At 59.6% G+C, this 15,709-nt stretch overlaps 1 protein-coding gene and 1 long non-coding RNA gene across 9 annotated transcripts in view; one reads left to right on the top strand and one right to left on the bottom strand.

Moving 5' to 3' along the window:
* The window catches only part of MEGF6 (multiple EGF like domains 6), a 99,349-nt gene that overhangs the window by 60,026 nt on the left and 23,614 nt on the right, over positions 1–15,709 (bottom strand). The gene's annotated exons all lie outside the window — the stretch shown is intronic.
* On the top strand, positions 9,913–14,845 carry LOC122707852. Its single transcript, XR_006344932.1, has 3 exons — positions 9,913–10,014; positions 10,380–10,495; positions 14,549–14,845. It is a non-coding gene; the product is annotated as an uncharacterized LOC122707852 (long non-coding RNA).

Here is a 15,709-nt window from a genome sequence, read left to right as displayed (position 1 = left end):
AGTCAGAAGGACAGAACCCCAGCAGTCCAGGGAACCAGCTGGAGGTGGTCTGTGGCCAGCGGAGCCAGGTTGCCTCAGCCTGTCACGGAGGGAGCAGCCTCCCTTGTCTGGGCACCAGTTTTGGCCATGCGAACAGGCCACCCTGTGAGTCCATGTTCAGTCCCCCACCCTACCAGGAGTTCCCAGTGTGACGAGCAGGGCCAGATGGCCCACGACCCTGGTCCAAAGAGGACCCCCTTCCCCACCAGGAGCAACCTGAGGCAGAAAATGTCACACATGCTTTGCAAGGTTGCCCTGATAACTGGGAGATCCAAAGCTGTCTGATGGGATTAAACTCACACAGTTACCTCCTCTCAGATCAAGAGCGAGCGGGGTGGGAGAAATTCATGCAAAGACAAGACGCCCACTGCCTCCACCCAACACTCACACCAGGCTCCCCAGCACTGCCCTCTCCGCAGCTCAGGGCCCATCAGGAAGGCAGCACGTCATCCCGCCACGGATCAGCCTGCAGCCCCACAGAGGCCACTCGAGAGGACCACCTACTGCACAGGTAACTTCCCACACCCAGATGGTCCAGAGCGGCGGCCCATGAGAGCAGGGAAGGCCCCAGTAACAACGACCCGAGGAAAGTCACATAAACCATGCAGATGCTCACAGGTGCGAGAACATTCCAGAAGGCCCCCCGGCCTGCTGCGGGTGGCTGGCAAGGCTGCCATCGTTCTTTTCTGGTTACCAATCTTTAGTTACTCTGGCCAATAAAATCAGGGTCCCCAAGGTGTCCACACCCCATCTCCGGATCCCCACAGGGCAAAGTGGAATGACGGGTGCCAATCAGCCTATCTTACAGTGGGGGAGTATCTGCAGGACGCGGGCGGGTCCAGTGGCATCACAGGGTCAGCATGAGTGGACGAGCAAGGCCGGAGCAAGAGTCTGGGGAGAGAGAGGTGAGGCCGTGGGAAGCAGGGGCAGGCAGGTGCCTCGTTGCTGGCTTTGAACGTGGAGGAAGGGGCCACGAGCCAAGACACTCGGGTGCCCTCAGAGCCTCCAGGAAGAACCCGCCCTGCCCAGCACTGAACTTTAGTCCAGTGAGATGCATGTTGGACTTGTGAGCTCAGAACAGTGAGATGATACATGTGTGTCTTACTCCCCTAAGTCTGCGCAGTCAGTCACTGCAGCAGATGAAAACTAATAGTCATCAGGCACGCATCACCTTTAAAATGGAAAAAAATGAACACCATTTTGTTAGAGAAAGTGCTTCACCCTGCTCCGGGCTGCAGCTTGCCCTTGGCTGGTTGGGGTGGGGGTGGGCATCTCACCCAGTTGGACCATCCTGGGAGGCTCCGCCAAACTGAGAGAAGCCACTCTGTAAGCAAACCCACCACCAGGCCAGGGCCCACCTGGCTGGGTGGTTATCTCTCTCGTGTAGCTCGGAAGTCCGCCAGCCAGGGCAGCCAGAACATTCCAGTGCAATTCCCATCGGCCCCTACCCCAGCTCAGCACTCACAGAGGGCTGACGGGCCCCCTCATCACTCACCCCGCTCCCACAAGCATCTGCCAATGGCCAGTCCTACAGGAGGACACACCATCTCTGCTCGCAGGGCCCCGCCAGCCAGGCGGAAAGACTTCCAAGAGTCAAGGAGCCGGAACCCAAGTGAGCAAGCAGAAGGGAGCACAGACAGGAAAGCCTGGGAGGCCTCCTGGAAGCAGTGTCCCCAGGGCCAATGCTACTCAGGCTCCAAGGAACCCCTGGGTCTCCCCAAGGGGCACTGCTTGGGCAGATGCAGGAGACACAGAGGCCATGCACCCCCTGCTCTGAGGATAATCCCTGAGCACCAAGGCCTGTCTGCCGGCTCATGGAGAGTCTGCCATCTAAGGAGTCCCATGGGTCCTCTCCTGCATAGGACAGACATTCTGCGAGGTGACCGTCCCCACGACCACCACCACCACACTGCTCTGCTGCCTCTGGAGGTTCAGGATTTATTGTCTGGCTTGGCTAAAGTGAGGCTTTCTCATCTGGACCCTGTGCACTGTCTGAGGGACACACAGGTCCTGCCCACCTTCACCTGGACAGCAACCAAGCTGGTCCAGGGCCCCTCCCTGTGGTGGCTCAGCCTTGGGGCAGGAAGCAGTCCCCCTGCATCCCCTTCTCCTCTTTCTCTGTCTCTCTGGACATGTTGCAGGGAAGAAGCTTGCTTGACTGTAAACTAAAGTGCCTTTGTTCAGCTGGTGGAGAGAGAATTTGTCCCTGCCCACCTGTGAGCAGAAGAGATTAACACACCCCTTTGGAAGGCTGGACATTCCCTTGGAGATGTTTTGCAAGACTGAAGACGCTTTCACTTTACTTCCCCACTGCATCTCCCTCTATTCTGCCTTTTGACTTTAGTTCCTCATTGCTTCTTTCTTTGATCTATAAAAGAACCTGGCATCCAGACCCCAATAAGATGGTTATTTTGAGGTGCTAACCTGCCATCTCTCCCAAGTTAAAGTCTCTTCCTTGCCTCAACACTGGCCTATCGTTCAGCGAGCAGGGCAAGCTTGGACTCAGTAACAGACATCTCCACTCTGGCATGACTCACTGGGAAAGACCCTGATGCTGAGAAAGATTGAGGGCAAGAGGAGAAGGGGGCAACAGAGAATGAGATGACTAGATGGCATCACTGACTCAATGGACATGAGTTTGAGCAAACTCTGGGAGATAGTGAAGGACAGAGGAGCCTGGCGTGCTGCAGTCCATGGGGTCACAAAGAGTCAGACATGACTGAGCAACTGAGTAAAAATTGGTGATACACACATGAGTCCTCAGTCTCCTTTCTCACTTCCTTCTAAAGCTGAACACCTTAGAAAACCTCTCTCTGCCTCTCACCCCATCACTGCTGCACCTGGAAGGTCTGCAATGAAACCAACTCAATCCAAACCCAGTGAAGAAGGAACTCTGCGGGCTTCAAACATGACCATGATGGGAATGGTCAGCGGGCCCAGGTACTTGCCCCCTAAAGGAACCTCGGTCTTGACCATCACTGTATGGCCACTGCATCCCAGTGGGCGGTTTCTTCTAGTTTGATGGAGAAACTGGCCTTGCGGCAAAAAGGGTCCCTCATGCTCAGAAGCTTTAAATGGACAGCACTGGGACCCTGGACGCTTGATCCTTCAGTTCAACTTCCAGATGTCTGTAACAACGACAATTAGTTCACTCTGTATAAAGGGCTCCAGTTTCATCCATCTCATTAGAACTGATTCAAATGGAACACATGTAAATCCATGGCTGATTCATGTCAATGCATGGCAAAAACCACTACAATATTGTAAAGTAATTAGCCTCCAACTAATAAAAACAAATGGAAAAAAAAAATTCACACAATAGTTCAGATCCACTAGTATTTGAGGAAGTGAGTCAAGATAATGTATGTAAAGCATCTAGTAGATTGTCTGGCACATTAATTGTACCAAATAAACAACAGCTATTATTAAAAAAAGAAAAAGAAACCAAGGGGCTCCTGAGGAAAGAGGGGGACCAGACAGGGAAACAGAAACTATGGAGCCATCCTCAGGGGACAAAGTAAGTGAGGTTTCTGAAGGTGCACTAAGCAATATGCCAAGAAAACCCAAATAAAGCACAGAAAGAAATTGAGGCACCAGCCCAACCCAGCAGAGGGGGCGCATTCTCAGGACGGGGTCAGGCAAGGCCAGTCCCCAAGGCCCAGAAGGCTGGGCTTTTTCTTCATCTTTTGTTTGGAATTAATAGATTTTATTTCTGAGAGCAGTTTCACGTTTTTGGAAAAAGTGAGCAGAAAGCACAGAGAGTTCTCTGTAATCTCGTCTCCCCAGTACACACGACTTTCTCTATTACTAACATCCCACGTTCGTGTCTATGTTTATTGCAGTACATGGACCAGTACCGAGAGTTCATTACTAACTAATGCTGGCAGCTTGCACAAGCAGCACTCTTGCCGCTGGACGTTCTGTGGGTCTGACAAATGCATGGGGTCACGTATCCACTATGACAGCAAAGTATGACAGCAGCTTTACTGTCCTCAATGCCCTCTGTGTTCCACCTGGTCTTCCCCTCCCCCAGGTCCTGGCAATCATCCGTCTTTGTGCTGTCTCCAAGGTTTTGCCTTTTCCAGAATGTCGCTGGCTGGAAGCACACAGCACGTATCCTCCTCAAACGCACTTTCTTCACTTCGGAGCATGCGTTTGAGGGCACTGAGCTGCTCACAAGTTTTTCCCAGGGGAGAGTTCCCCGAGGGTCAAGGATTCCTTCCCAGGGCCAGTCAACCCCCTCCCCATCTGTGGTTTCCAGGGCAACCATGGAAACCAAGAGTGGGTCGCCCAGAAACAGTCAGATAGGCCTTACCCGCTCTGGATTTCCAGGGTCACCAGGTGGTCCCCTCTGGGAGAAGGTCACAGGGGCAGGTCGAGAGTGGGGTGGTTGGCTTGGGCTGCCCACCACTGGGCTCCCCTCCCCCAGGCCTCACGTGTTCTAGGAATCCAGAGGCTCTGCGAGGCCGGCTCAGCTCTTGGCTACTCAGTGCGTCCCAGGTGCAGAGGTGGCCCAGGGTCAGGTGAGGCTGCCAGTTCTCACAAAGTGCTTGCCTCGAGTGGGCAGGGGGTGCGGAGCAGGCCCCACCCGGCAGGAGAGATGGTCTTCAGAATGGGAGACCGCTTGCCCTGCCACTGGCTCTGTGGAGGACGAAGGGACCTCAGGCTTTGGGGCGCTTTGGGGAACCCAGTGAAGGGAGGGGGGCACAAGGGCTAAGGGGGGACTCCCACCACCAATCCAGCCAGCTCCCCAGGCCCAAGATGGGGTGGGAGGCAGGTATCATGGGAGGTCAGGCAGAAGGTGCACGAGCAGGGTCCCCACAGGCAGTCGGCATGAAGTTATTATCATTAAGGCCCTTAAGGACATGAGCAGCCCCAGCAGGACCAGAAGGGCTCCGTCACCTCCTGCCCTCGGCCCAGGACCCAGGGCCCGACTTCGGACAGTTTCTCTGTTTACTCTGAAAGTTATCGGGCCTGGTCTGTTTATATAAATCAGCCTCCAAAAATGTGGGAACGGGGATATTTTTTCCATTTGTTTCCCAGAAAACAAGACAAAATGTAAAAGGCCCAGAAGGGAGCCAAGAACATTCCTCTGTTCCCCAATGTCCAGGTCTCCACTCCCCCTCCACGGCCGAGTTCCTGGGCTGTTTCACGCTCTGGTGGAAGGGATGGGGCTGTAGCTGGAGGCCAGCCTCTGCCTCTGCTTCTCAGCTGCCTCACGGCAGGGGGCAAGGCTGGGGAGGGTGGTGTGCGCCGAGCCGGGCACACTCTCAGCACGTGCCCTCCACATGTGTGTGTGCAGGAGTGGGTGCATGCGTGTGCACATGTGGGTGTGTGCCTGTGTTCACGCGCCGGGTGCGTCTGCGTCTCTCTCTCTCTGTACCAAAAACTCTGACTCCTGAGCTTGTGTGAGGTCCCCAGAGCCCCTCTAGTCCCGAGCCCAGCGGCCTGCACAGCACGGGCCTGACCATGGAGGGAGGGCCCCAACACTGGACAACACCTTCTGCTCTGGACGAGAGTGCGGGGCCCTCTCTTTTCCTCCTCCTGTTTCTAAGTCAAGATCAGGAAGAACAGTGGTGGGGGCAGGCATGGGAGGCTGACTGGCATTTCTCTATCATTTCCTGAAGCAGAGCTCAGAACCCTGCCAGGGACCGGGCTGGGGCCCCAGCGGAAGCCCAGTCACCCTGGGGTCAGAGTGCTCGGCCGGGCTCCAAACCCTGGTGTGACATCCAAGGCCTGGACACTCTTAAGCCTCTGGCCAGCCAAGCCCCTGCCCTGCTGGGAGCCCCTCCACCAGACCTGCCCCTGTCCAGACAGGAGGCTGGCTCCTGAGGAGGGAGCTGGCCCCTCCTGGGCCTCATTCTCGGGCGGGCTGCTCACTCTCCCCAAGAGCTCTGGGGTCCTGGCTGGGAAGGCTCCCCAGAGGGGCCCCCTGCAGGACCTGGTGTTAAGCCCCACACTTGATGCCAACAGACCCCAGAGCTACAGGCTCAGACAGATGGACACATGGAGGGCTTGGGGATTCCCTGCAGGGTGGCTGCTCCGCCCCCACCCCAGGCCAGGTCCAGCTTGCACGTCCCCTTCACAGCCTCCATCACACCTCTGGCAGTGGGACTTCTGACCCCCGTGAACTGAAGGTCCCTGAGATCAGGCCATGTTGGCTCAGCAGCCACGGCATGGCCAACCCCCAGCTGTGCCTGGCACATGATAAAAGTCAACAAATAAATTTGGAAGAGTGCTTGCTGAGCAAAGGAACATTCAACAGTGATGATTACTTTGTCTGAGATCTGGATTTGAGCGGAAGTTCTGTTTTCTGCAAGGAGCCCTCCTGCAGCTCCCAGACAGCCCCGAGGAGGAGAAATGAGCCAATGCTCTTGAGTGTTAGAATTTACGGGGCCGGAGTGGGCCAGCGAGTCCAGCCTCTACCCTCCAGATGGGCACACAGACCAGAGAGCTGCTGGTGCATCTGGCGGCCCGGGGCCTGCGGGGCCCTCCACATCTGAGAAGGGAAGGCTGTGGCATCTCCCAGGCACACATCCAGATGCCCACTCCTCCCCAGGGCCCGGGGCAAAACCCTCGGCCAGAGGGTCCCTCCTGGTACAGAGACCTAAGTAGAAGCCCCACGTTCCAACCAACTGCTCCCACCCTGGTCTCCCCGAGTTCAGAAATCACTGCTTTCCACCCCATCTCCTGGACCAGACCCCAGGAGCCCGCTCTTTCCCTCACATGGAGCCTCCCCTCGTCTGGACACACAGGGACCTCCTCTCCCTCCGCACTGGCTTCTCAGTCTCTCTGCCCTGGCCCGGGGTCACCCTGGCCCGGGGTCACCCTGGCCACCAGCCTGGCCCCAGCACAAGCCACCAGGGCTGCCTGACTTCCGGCCTCAGCACTCGGGAGCAGCTCCCCCGTCCCGATGCCGAGTTCTCAGTCAGCATCCTGACAGAAGCGCACGCACCACAAATGTGCAGCAAGCAAGGTCGCTGAGGAAGCCCCGGTCATGCCCCGGCAGGCCCTCGGTGACCCAGCCGCCAGTGTTGCACTGGCCCCCGTGCACAGCCGAGTCCCTGGCATGGCGCCTGGACGCAGCGGGTTCAATGACTGCTGGGGCGGATGGATGAATGAACCGATGAGTGCCTGACTGAACGCAGGCCGTGCACCCAGGCCGCCCCCTCTGCACTCGTGCCCCTGGACTCCTCGCCAAGGTCTCAGCCTCTCCCAGTTGTGTCCCTCGGCAGCCGTCACAGGTGACTCCAGCACCCCCCGCGGGGATGGCAAAGGGAATGGAGGACGCACCCACCATTGACCGCAAATTCCAGGCAGCCCCCTGCGCCTGTGCTGGCATGTCACTGCCACCAGGGGGCGCCAGTGCACCACCCCGAGGGGAGAGCAGGTGGGCCCCTCCTCCCTGCACCACCCCCAAGCTGGGGCAGGAGCCCTTCCAGGAGGCTCTGGGGTCCCTCACACCCGGGCTGTTCTTTCTGGGCCTACCTGTAGCCACGGAGGCCTTGGGAGGGCAGGCAGGGCTGGGAGTCCCTGGGGGCAGCTGGCAGCCCCGGGTTGAGAGTCTGGGGGCCCACCGTTGGGGGGAGAAGAGGCCTTGTGTGCTTGGGTGCCCAGATTCCCAGCCAGTCCCTGGGATTCCCCCCAACTCCTCTAGGGGCTCCAAGAGCAGGGACCACCCTCAGAAGCTGGTGCCAGTTGGGGGCCAAGGCCGGTGCCCAGCACAGAGAAAAGGCAGGGACACAAGGCCTGGCCCCTGTGCATGACACCTGCCCCGCGGGGGGTAAAGCCAAGGTGGACACCGCTCCTTGCACAGGGCCAGCTGCCCACCCTCTCATCCCACTGGGCATGTGCCCCTTGGCACCCGGGTGGCATCTTCCTGGCCAGAGCCTGATCTCACCCACCCACCTCAGGTCCTCCATCACCTTCCATTTGCCCACCCCAGGGGGTCCAGAGGATGAGAGCAAGGTGTCAGCAGGTGTGCAGTGGGCGTAGCCACGGATCCCCCTGTTATTTATCCATCCACCCACCCATCCATCCATACACACATCCACCCATTCATCCATTCATCCAACCACCCATCCATCCATCCATTCACATATCCACCCATCCATCCATCCATCATCTGTCCACCTACACATCCATCCATCCATCCAAACAGTGCAGAGAGCCCAGCAGGGACCACCTGCCCTCACTGAGCACACACACAGAGGGGCCCTGGGCAGAGGCACCCCCTCTCTGTGCCACACTTCAGTCTGTAAAAGGAGGGGCTTGGACTGGGCTGCATCTATTGGCCCCTTGTGACCTGGGGCCGAGGTTCTCAGGCTGGAGCAGCCGCCTGGCAGAAGCAGCACCCCATGGCATCAGGGGAAATCAAGTCCCCGCCCCCTGAGGAAATGCCCTGCTCAGGAGTCATGCAAGGCAGCTGTCTAAGGCATGGAGCCTAGTTCTCTATCCCATTCCCAGAGCCCTGGCCTTGGAAATGGCACAAATCAGGCTCCTCCACACCTGCTGCAGGGAGCCAGGTGGAATGACTTTGTTTGTGAGGTGTAACCCTTCAGACACTCCCCTCATCCCCACCTGACTGAGGGTCTGAGATGAGGAGCAGTGGGCACCCATGCCACTCCTGAGGACACTCAGCCCCCACCCCAATGCCATCCATCTGCCCTTTGTCCACCCCCACCAGGAGCAGATGTGTCTATGGCCTCCAGGGCCCGGGCAACAGGGGAGCAGGCGTGCCTGTGACCTCCGGGGCTGGGGGAGGGCCAGCCCCCAGGCTCCCAGGGCCCAGGACACAGCACCCAGGACCCTCCAGGCCAGAGCCCAGAGGCTCCCCAGCTGGCAGCAGTGTGTAGGCATGAGCCGTCCTGCTTTCCAGGTGTCACAGCAGGTACTTGGCCACATGATGGCCAGCACTTCCCAGGCCTCCCAGGATGGCCCTCCTAGTCCCTAGGGAAGTCATCACACCCACAGGGACAGAGAGATACAGTGAAGACCACTCACCCCACCGCTCAAGCTCTGCACCCTGCTGGCCGCCTGAGCAAGACACACCATCCCACAGCCCACCAGGGAGGCTGGCATGTGACGGGCTGGGGCCCGAGTTCAGGTCCTCCAACCTGAAGGCCCAGGCACTCAGGGCCCTGTGTCTGTGGATCCAACAGGTACATCCTGGGGCTGGTGAGTTGGGGTGGGACGTCCCCACCATGAGCCATAGAAACCCCGACACCTCTCTCCTGTGGGAACCCAGACACTCAGCCAACATGGTATGCGCTCCTGGAGGCAGGAGAGCCAGGGGGCTGTGAGCAGAGCGGCCAGCACGGTCTGCAGCCCCGCTGCGTCCACACCTGCCCGCCTCTGCAGCTCAGCCAGGCAACAGCCAGGCCGCCCAGCTCAGCCTGAGCCGAGTCCCCCAGAGGCAGGGCGGGGCAGGAGGGCAGGCCCTTGGAAACCCTACCAGCATAGTGGGATGCGAAGGTAGACCAGCTCTGGATGGGGTGGGGAGCTGGTCAAGTTGGAGCTTAGTTGAGAAAGTGTGAGTGCCCACGGAGCTACATGCACCTGGGCACCCAGTCCTGGAGCTCTCATGGCGTCTAGAGGGTGACAACCATGCACGCAGTTCCCCCACCCCGGGGTCAGGCAGTGTGAGCCCTGAATGCCCAGCCACCCTCCCAGCTGGGGCGCGAGAGGAAGGCCCTGGTACGGGCTGGAGGCCTGCCCTGGGCACTGGCTGCCTCATCAGTGCCACCTCTTCCACAGGCACCTCCACCCCGCCTGTGGTCCCTCAGCCCCTAGGGGGCACCCAGAGAGGCCCAGCCATGGGGAGAGCAGCTCAGTCATCCTGCGAGGTGGAGGTCTGTCCTGAATCCAGCCCAGAGCTGGCCTGCCCTCGGGTCCAGCCTGCCTGCCCTCGGCCTGGAGGACGGCCCACGGGAGGGGCTGATCCAGAGGTGTGGGAACAAGCACCAAGGCTGTAAGGTGAGGTGGTTCTGGGGGGAGAGCGTGCCCCACGGGAGGGGGCAGGAAGAAGGGGCCACGCGGGGGTGATGGGGGAGCAGCCAGCTGGGACTGGGAGCCAGGGTTCTGATGCTGAACCTCCCCTACGCCCCTCAACAAACACAGTAACCAACGACACCCAGAGGGAGCCCCAAAGGAGGCCTGAGCTCCCAGACCTGCTGCCCTGACCTCCAGGCAAGCAGACCCACCCAAGGTCCAGGCACCGGAGCCTGAGTCCCTAGGAACAGCAGAAAGGCCCAGTGGATTCGAGAGTCCCATGGTACACAGGTGGGGCCCCTGAGGCCCAGCCAGCACCAACAATACCGTCTGCCCCACACTCTTCCCAGGACGCAGCTGGAGCACAAACGTCCAGACGCCATGTGGCTGCAGCCTTTGTGTGGGATGGCCGCTGTCAGGGACGCGGCACGGACGCGCTGGCTGGAGAGGAGCTCAGCCTTTCCCGGTGAGTGGTCCCATCAACCTGGCCAAGTGTGCTGCCAACACGCCCTCCCTTTCCCTGAGCAGGAAGGGCACTGCCAATCCTTTGGACGGGAGCCCACAGATGACAAAGGCAAAGCCAGGACATTGGCGAGCCCAGTTCATGCTGTCTGAGAGCATTCCGCAATGACCTGTGGGACCAAACTGTCCAGGTCTCCTCACCTCCAGGTTCACATACTGTGGTCTGCTCATGCCAACACGCACTGTGGTTTCCTGGGGCGGGTGGAGGGTCCCCAGTCAGAGTTGGGGAGATCACAGCTGTGCATGGGCGTGTGGGCCACCTGCCCCACGTCCTGCTCCAGGAACAGCCGGTGCCCCCTTCTGGCCTCGTGGTCCTGTAGGACCTCAACGGCAGCAGGACAGGCAGCAGCCTGGGGTTCAGCAGGGGTGCGACCTCCTCTGTGCTGAGACCCCTGATTCCAGGGCGGACTCGCCTCTGCGGATGGCTAACCTCACCCTGACCCTGAATGGTGGGTGACGCCTCCCTCCGCTGCTCCTGGTTCCCAGCACAGCAGATGTTGGCTGGGAGATAGACCTGGACAGCGGCTCCCCCGCACCAGCCGCGGCTGGAGACCAGTCCAGCAGGCTGTCGGCGCCCTTGGCCACCACCTCCTCCTCCCGCAGTTACTGCCCGTAATCAGCTGGCTGGGCTCCGCGCGATGCTGCCCAGGCCTCAGTCCGACCGGGGCGCAGAGGCCAGGCCCTGCTTTGGAATGCAGGGGGCCGCCAGAACCCGAGCCAGATTCCAGGATGCCAGCTCCCGCGCTCGCAGACCCCTCATTAATTATCCTGCCAGGACACAGAGGGCAGGCACGGCCCCAGGAATCCTGGAAGTGGGCAGTTGGGGTCTTTCCTGGACTTTGCACCACATGACTTAATGGACATGAATTTGAGCAAACTCAGGGAGACAGTGAAGGACAGGGGAGCCTGGTGTGCTGCAGTCTGTGGGGTCGCAAAGAGTCAGACACGAATTAGCAACTGAGCAACAACAACTACAACCCTGGCGGCCAGCACTCGGCAGGCGGGCACCGCAGGTAGAGCGGACACGGGGATGAGACGCCCGGCCAGGAGCCCGGCAAGTGTCGGGGGCTCTCAGCTCACCAGGGCCCGCTGCCTCAGAGCCCCCTGCACAAAGTCTCAGGGCACCATCGGACTGGGGGGCAGGGGCGTGGCCACCCGAGCTGAGGGGTCTAACTGCTGGGGGAGGCAGCACCAGCCCCAAAACGGGCTCCTGAGCACCGGATGGCCCCAGGCAGGAACTCTCCAGGAACTAACAGCTCTGCTCTGCCGCTGCTGCGTTTTATTGGCTCATTTAAGGTGCCAGGGCTCTGGGGTGAGCAGTGAGTGCCAACCACAGACGCTCCCACTGTGGGGGAAGGGGCAGGCTTCTGGGGTAATAAGAAGGGGGCCTGACACAGTAGGGGGCATGGGCTGTGGTCCTGGATACCCCAGGGGATCCTCGGAAGGTGGCCCCTTCAGCCAGAGCAGGACGATGTGTCCACACGGGGCTGGAAGGGGGGATCAGGCTTCATGCATGAGTTCCCTTCCACACATGATTCTTGGGGGGCTGGGACCCATGGCCTGCCTCTCTCTAGTGCCCAGGCCAAGAGCCCCCAAGTAGAGGGACCCCCATACACCACACTCCACTCCTGGGGCCCCTCCAGCCCCCTCCACTGCCCCTATGCCCCACCCCCAATGCATGCCGCCCCTGATCCCCAGCCTTCAGCTCCTCCTGGTATGGGTGTGCCCACCCAGCCCAGCACACAGGGCCATGAGCACTCGGCGGAGGAAGTGGGGGCAGGCCCTGGTCTTATCGAGCCTCCTGCCCCTCAGCTGGGCTCCTCTGCTCCCCTCCCCTGCAGAGAAAGCCTGAGCCAGTGAGGGTGCAGGAGGGCTAGCAAGAGGCATCTGAGCAGAGAGGGGGGTCTCTGGGCCCCCACTCTGACCCACCCAGCATGGCCCAGCCATTCCTGCGTCCAGAATAGAAAGTGCCAAGCCACCCACCGCAGCCAGCCAGTGGCTGGAAAATTGAGCACCGCAGCCCCTTGGCAAGTGGGCAGCTGCCTGGCTTTACCAGCCCAGCAGACTATCAGAAAAGGTCAGCCAGAAGCCCGGGCATGGCCCCTCAGCCCCAAACACACCCAGGGCTCCTGCACCCCGATCCTTGTCAGTCCCAAGGTGGCTGCCCCTGAAAGGGATGTGGGAACCTGCTCTCTGCCTTTCCCTGGCCTGGGCCACAGAGTCTGTCCACTCCGCTGGGACAGACTCTGTCAGGGGACCCACAGTGAGCATGCAGGCTGCACAGACGCCCCATAAACTCCCCAGGCTCCCCCACCCCAGTGGGACCTCCACGTGCAACCCGCCCTGCCCTGCTGGGACCGAGAAGCCATCCGCCCACCCTGAGCACATCACTGACCCTGGCAACTCAGGAACTGCGGAGGCTCAGTAGTCTCATCTGTAAAATGGGACAAGGCCCCAGCCCACCCCAGGGCACACCCAGGCAGGCCCTTGCAGCCCAGAGGGCATTTCACTGGGATGGTCCGGGACAGTTCCCAGCGGCGTGGACAGACTCTGTGGCCCAGGCCAGGGAAAGGCAGAGGGCAGGTTCCCACAGCCCTTTCAGGGGCCCACCCAGGAGGATGGATGGGGCTCCAGCCTGGGGCAGCCCTGGGCAAGCAAGGCTGGGAGGCTTTGTCCTTCTCTGTAAAGCCAGCCTCTATCCTGCCCAGATGGTAGGTCCCACGTGGGCAGGGGCACTTGTGCCATCCACTTACCAAACACCCAGGGGGGAGGCATGGGGGTGGGTGGGGGGCAAGCTCACAAGCCCCCGGGGCCCCCGAAAGCCTGCCTCTTGGTGGATCCTGCTGCAATTATGTCATTAGAAGACCACCCCATCTCAGAGGCCAGCCCTGGGAGAGGCCCACAGCCCCACTGTGTGCAGAGCAGGCCTGGAGAACAGTCATTGGAAAGACAGAGGCGCCTTTGTGGGTGGTTGCGGGGGGAGGCAGGGGACGAACCTGGTAATTAAAGGATTCGCAGAGCAAACATGAAGGCCCTTCCCAGAGTCAGACGCTTTGAAAGGAGTTGGGAGTCTGCCTGCGGGGGTGCCCAGGCTGTCCTGGAGCAGGTGGTCTGTAGACCCGCTGCCCTGCAGGGACACGGACCCCCCAGTACAGGGCAGCAGCCACACCTGTCCCAGTTGGCAGTCAGGCCAGCAGGGCCAGAGGTCACGGCCACAGCCACCCACCCCCTCCATTTATCCCAACAGGCCCCACCCCAGGCAGTGGAGCCACCAGCAGATGCCTAGCGCCAGCTCCCGCAGGGAGTGGAGAAATCTCCCTGGAGATTTCGGGAACTGTCCTCAAAGGAGGGGTTCAGTGTAGCTAAATCGGGCATGTGTGAGAGCCAAAGGCCACAGTGCCCACCAGGGTGGGGGCGAGGGGAGGGCAGAGCAGGGCCAGGGGCCTGGGGGAGCTGGCAGCTCTGCACACCCGGTCAGGCAGAGGAGAGCCAGGTCCCAGGCCTGGTCCCAGCCAGTGGCCAAGAGCGGCCCTCAGCGGTGTCTGGACCTCGGGCCAGGGGCCAGGCTCCCACCCTCGGATACAGTGGGCACCACTGAAGGGCAGCCCGGGGGCGGCTTCCTCTCCATTCATCAATCATCCCAGTTTAGAAACAAAGTCATCCTTGAGCGGAGGCCAGGAGCTCAGGACCCATGGGCCTGCCTCTCACCCCCACGCCCTCGGCAGGGAGCCGCCTGCGCCCGCGGCCTCCCGGCAGAGACCAGGGCCTTCCCCTCAAGAACCCAAAGCCACTCAGGGCCACTCCCAGGACCCCACCCGCCCACTCCCTGCTCCTGTGAGGATCAGGCTCCTTCCTTCAAAGCGGGAGTCCTGGGCCTGAGGCTCCAGGCAGGACCACGGAAGCCTCTCCCTAGGTCCCCAGGGCTGGCCCCCCTACTCCGGGTTCCAAGTTATTCCAGCCTGCTCAGAGGGGAACCCTAAGTTTCCTCTGATTCCAGGCTGAACCTTCTCCGTCGTCAGTCCCCACCAGTTCCTCTGGGCCAAACCAACTCCTTCCCTCCACTCTGCTCCTCTGCCCCTGCCTTGCTCTCACCTGGAAAGGCCACCCAGCCCCACCTGCACCTCCAAGCCCTCCTTAGCCCACAGGCCCACCTCCTCCAGGAAGCCCTCCAGACCACTCATCCTGCTGCATGTCAGCACCAGCGCCCTGAGAGCTCCGTGGACCAAGGAGCAAGTCCTAGAGCTGCCTGAGAGACGGACCCAATCTGACCATTTTACCAGTGAAGAAATGGAGGCCCAGAGGGAACCAGGGCCTAAGCTTCTTGAACCAAGAAGTACCTAGAGATTACTGGGGTCTTGGACCTCAGAGTCCGCTCTCCTTCTCTGAGGTCAGCAGAGACCAGGTCACAAGAAATGACCAGCGGCTATTTATGATACTAGAGGAAGATAAATTAAGATAAACCTAGACAGTGTATTAAAAAGCAGAGACATCACTTTGCAGACAAATGTCCATCTAGTCAAAGCTATGGTTTCTCCTGTAGTCATGTACAGATGTGAGAACTGGACCATAAAGAAGGTCAAGAACAGAAGAATCGGTGCTTCCAAATCCGAAGAAGACTCTTGAGAGTCCCTTGGACAACAAGGAGATGAAGCTAGTCAATCCTAAAGGAAATCAACCCTGAATATTCATTGGAAGGACTGACACTGAAGCTGAAACTCCAATATTTTAGCCACCTGATTTGAAGAGCCGACTCATTGGAAAAGACCCTGATGCTGGGAAAGATTGAAGACAGGAGCAGAAGGGGACAAAAGAGGATGAGATGGTTGGATGCCATTGCTGATGACTCAATGGACATGAGTTTGAGCAAACTCCGGGAGACAATGAAGGACAGAGGAACCTGGTATGCTGCAGTCCATGGGGGTTACAAAGAGTCAGACACAACTTAGTGACTGAACAACAGTGTTCCAAAGCGTACTATTTTTGCCTGTTTTTCCTGAAAGATTCAAGGCCAGTTGGCTATGACAAGACCATCCCCAGCAGATCTGGGGGTTGGCGGGGAGGGGCCTCTGCCATCACTCACTCCAAGCCACACCCAGCTGTGCTCTGGGTGCCAAGGGAGGACAAAGCTGTATTTTCAGAGGGTGGAAACCGTTCCTAG

This window comes from Cervus elaphus, chromosome 14 (assembly GCF_910594005.1).
Source record: "Cervus elaphus chromosome 14, mCerEla1.1, whole genome shotgun sequence".
Classification (NCBI taxonomy): Eukaryota; Metazoa; Chordata; class Mammalia; order Artiodactyla; family Cervidae; genus Cervus; species Cervus elaphus.
Note: the sequence above shows the minus strand (reverse complement) of the source record. Positions and strands in the feature narration are given on the sequence as shown.